The sequence below is a fragment of the Pollachius pollachius genome (genome assembly GCF_949987615.1).
Source record: "Pollachius pollachius genome assembly, chromosome: 11".
NCBI lineage: Eukaryota > Metazoa > Chordata > Actinopteri > Gadiformes > Gadidae > Pollachius > Pollachius pollachius.
In genome coordinates, this window is record NC_136944.1 from 5497421 (window position 1) to 5502480 (window position 5060).

Genomic DNA, 5060 nt, shown 5'->3' on the forward strand with positions numbered 1-5060 from the left:
TCATGGACAGGTAGTGGGTCATGAGGAAACACTCTCTGATCCCAACAAAAAACATCTCGAAAACAAGCTTTCTCCAGAATCATTGACTCAACCCCTAATTTACTATAGCTCATGTTACCCAATGCATGCATGTCATTTCTTGCAACTTTTTATTTCCTTCCCTCCCCCTCCTCCCTCTCCTCTTTCCTCTTTAAACAATAAACAAAACGAGCAATATACAACAAAAATAATAAGAAAATAAAGAAAAAAATAGATAAATAAAAAAGTAATAAATGTAAAAGAAAAATTGCATAAATAATACAAATAATGTATACCTATATTATCACCGGGTTTTATCCGTTTGAAGTTTCTTTTGTGGGATATGCTCGGTTACTTTAATGTAGTCCAGGAATGGGTTCCATGTAGTTAGGAATGAATGTTGTTGTCCAGCGAGTCTGAATGTGACCCTTTCACAGATGGCCTTGTCTGTCATTAGTTCATTCCAGTCACCAAAGGATGAAGGGGTGACTGATTTCCAGTTCCTCAAGATAATTCTACTCCCTGTTAAAATGGCCAGTCAGCACCATGATTTTTTCATACCGTACATCTGGTGTTCACTCAGTATTATTCCCAGAAGACAGAGTGCTGGGCTTTTAGTTAGGGTGACATTAAACAACAAATCATTTAACAGGTATACTAATTTACTCCAAAGGCCTACCATAACACACCCTTACAACATGTGCACCATTGTTCCAGTGTCATTATGGCAGCGCCCTTTCATCCCACTTCCAACCCTAACCAATAAAGAAAAAGTTTGACTGAAAAATAACTTGAATGAAGTAGATTATAAATAACAATGATTAATAATTAATGGTGATAATGAGTTTGATAATGACAGGTTAATGGTAGTGGGGGTTTGTGTCAGTGAGCCAATCGCCGCGGAAACAGGCCTTTGCAACTTTGATCTCCCCAGAGGATCGGAGGGAGGGCCTATATTTAGCGTGACCATATCGCTCTCCTGTCCTCTTCCCGTCCGTTCCCAGGATTCCACCGCTCCTCTGTTCCCGGGCGTGAGCGCGTGGGTGCTTCTAAAGCTGTCGTGTGAAGCCTCCGTCTATCTGGCTGTCCATCCAGCTATCATCTGTCCCTCCTCTCATCCTTCTATCTATCAGCCCTCTATCCTCATATCTTTCATCCACCTGTCCATCGAGCAGCCCGTCATCCATCTGTCCATCATCCATCTGTCTGTCCCTCTATCATCCAAATGGCACGAGAAGCAATTCCAACAGACACACAGACAAACATGGACATGCACGGTACACATGCATACACACACGTGTACACACGTATGCACACACATAAACACAAACGCACACACATAGACACACCCATGCACACACATACGCACGCAGGCACACAGACGAACACACACACACACACACACAAACGCACACACACATGTACAGCCGGACTGGTACATAAGAATTCCACTACGCATTGCCCTGTACAATTATGTATGTGACAAATAAATACAACTAACTAACTAAACTAACACACCATGACTAATAGCGCATTATTGTGTGTTTAACGCGTGAAGAAACAACAATGACAGGAGGCTTGTAGTCACAGCCTCATCAAAGAATGAAGCTTCAAGCATCGTTTGGTATTCCGTTCTGTTTGGATGTAGGAGACAACAAACGGATAGAAGGTCAAAGTTCAGATATATATATAGAGAGAGAGAGAGAGAGAGAGAGAGAGAGAGAGAGATAATGAGAGGGAGAGAAAAAGAGAGAGAGGGGGGGGAGAAAGAGAGGGTGAGCGAGAAGGAGTATTGAATCACCAATGATTTGCAAAACATTTTTTACAAGGTCTCAATAGATTCTATTGCATTATTCAATCAGAGCAATACATGGGAGGGGCCTTTGCTCAAGCCGAGATGCATTCATATCAGCGTTCTGAATCCTGGGGAAATAAGGATGACTGATTATGATCCAATCACACACATGGCCACTTGAGAAAATGAATGCACAAGCATTCACACAAACACACACACATGTACATGCATACGCACACTTGCGAACACACACACACATACACACACACACACAGACACACCGCTGGAATCACAGTCACATCGTACACTACAATCCCAGGCCTGCCGCCCTGTTTGTTTGTTACATGGCGCCCCAAGGGTCTCAAAGCTTGCGTGTTTGCGTTCAGCCGGGGGTTAGTTCAGCGCAACTCACCAGCCACGAGGAGAGCTAGTCACCGAGGCCAGAAGGACGACAGCGGACATCCAATGCAGCTTTTCATATTTAACATGGAGGTGTTAAGTTGTGTAGAAAGGCGGGAAATAAGGAATCTTCCTTGCCCTCATTCCCACCATGCCCCACTCGTAAGTAAAATCCCTACGAGTTTTCTTTCAGCCTGTGACCCCCTCCACCCACACAGAAAATATCTTTGTGTCCTTCTTCGTGTGATATTAGAATCGATAAACTAAAAATATCGATATCTTTTTTATATATATAGGTATATATATATATATATTTTATATATATATATAGAGAGATTTTTTGGACCAAGTTTCGACCACGAATAAAGACAGAAATCCAGCACTTTTCACTGTCATTTTGTTTTGTTTTCGTAGTTAGACGCATATTGTGATGTATCATTATAGGATTGTCTAACAATATCGCAAGCCATGTATCACGCATCGTATCGTATTGCGAGGCACCCTGTGATTCCCACCCCCAGTCCACACATCACTCTCCAGGTGTTTTTATCGTTCACGACACCGCCGTAATGTACCACCTAGCAGCCTTGTTCATGTGTACGACACTCTGAGGTCCATTGAGCCCTGGCTCCACCTCCCCATGATAAACTCCAGGACGGATTGATCGGGTCTCATCTTTGTGTTGCTATTGATTTCCCACGCAGGCTACAAGTCCACTTTTAATGTGTCTGCCAGCCTCACCAGAGCCCCTTGATTACTATCATTATGATCATATTCCTCCACTGGGTTCATTTGTTGCTATTCTGCTGGAGAGTCTAGTAGCAGTACTGGGGTTCGATTCCTGGTTTGTCCTATACGTTTTTGTTTGAACCCCTAATGTCTGCAGTCTACTCAATAACGTAACATTAAAAATAGTGTGAGTACGGTAATACACTGGCAATCGTCCGGCAATGACCAACATGAAATGTGAACCCCAAGGTGCAAGTTTAAGAGAATCGATTATAACTCGCAGCTCGATCGACGAGGTGGGAGCATGTTTGAAATTTCAGCCAATGACTGACGATCAAATGGCAGAACACAAAATCCTCAGAATACAAAATACGTACAGTATTTGTTTATTTCTTTTTTTGTGCAAAATGTCAAACTTTGACTGATGTTCCTGGTGGGCGTGTTCACCCTGGTGGACCGTCCTGTGTGCTTTGAGTGATGAAGCCAGGCCAAGGTGCATGATGTACCTGCCAACCCATGTGACCGGTGGCCCCGGGTCACATGAAGGGAGCCATGTGCCGGAGGGGGGGCAGAAGGGCCATATGGTCGACCGGGACAATAACAGGCCCATGGGGGTTAGGGCGGGATGGGGGAGAGGGGGGGCCTGGTTGGAGCACCAACCAGATTGCTGTCGTAAGGAAATGTGTGTTGGCTAAAGGGATGCCTACAGGCAGGCTGCTGACGTTGGGGGCTCGAACAGAGGACCTTTCCATCACACACGCCCACTTGAGCAAATGATGGCTCTAAGCATTCATACAAACCTACATACACACACGCACACGCACATACACAAACAGACTCACATACACACAGTGGAGCAAAAGAACACCCAAGCATTCACATTCTTGCTCACACAAACACACACATACACACACATGCGTACACACAGACACACACACACACACACACACACACACACATAACTACACAAACACACACACACACACTTAGCCTCTAGCATGGGGGCGGTGCCTTGACTTCTCAAATCGCCATGAAACAATAACACACACAAAAACAGTATGATTGCACACACCTTTGTGCACACAAACAACACACACTAGAACATCGATGGAGAGCGACGGCCACACCAACACCAAAGCTGTGCGTTGTTGTTGCTGATTAATCGGCCCCCCTCCTCCAGCCTTTCAACCAATCACGAGGTGTCTTGAGCAGTTTATTATTGTTCCGTTCCCTTCTCACCTGCCCCCATCCCCCGCCTGCCCCCCTCCTCCCTCCCTCTTTCGCACACCTCCTCCTCCTCCCCCACCTCCCCTCCCCACTTCCCTCGCTCTTTCACACACCTCCTCCCCTGACGCCAGCTCTCTGGGAGGTAAACACCCAGCCTTAATGTCTCCCCCTCCCCCTCTCCCACTCCTCCTCCTTTCCACCTCCTCCTCTCCTTCTCTTCCCCTCCTCCTCCTCCTGCTAACTCCTCTCCACCTCCTCTTCCTCCTACAGTCTCCATACTGTGTGGGTTTTCTCCGTGATGGGCGAACCGCTTCCTAAACCGTGACCGACGCCCCCCCCCCCCCCCAGCCCACCCCCCTTCCCCCCTCTCTCTCTCTCGCTCTCTCTCTCTCTAACTGATCCTCCTACCAGCACCTCCAGCCCGCCTCCCGCCCCCACCTCCTCCTCCTCCTCCTCCTCCTCCTCCTCCACTCTCTCTCCCTCTCCCCAAGGCAGTCAGTGTGGCTCGGCCGCGCAGTGTGGTGTGTGTGTGTGTGTGTGTGTGAAACGGACAGTAGTCACGACAACGCAGCATCCACAGAGACGGAGAGCAGAGGAGGAGGAGAAGGTATTGCCCGAGCTCAGAGACGGAGAGAGAGAGAGACGGAGAGGGAGAGGGAGACGCAACAAACAGCAGGAGGAGACAGACAAAGAGACAGAGAGAAGGAGACAGAGGGAGGGAGAGAAGAGATAGAGCTACAGAGGGAGGAGAAGAGCGATAAAGGGAGGACAGAGAGAGGAGGAAACAGGGAGACGGAGAGAAGAGAGAGAGGAAGACGAGAGAGGAGCAGAGAGAAAGAGAGGAGGGGGAGACACAGTGAGGCAGAGGAGGAGCAGAGGAGACCCAGACACG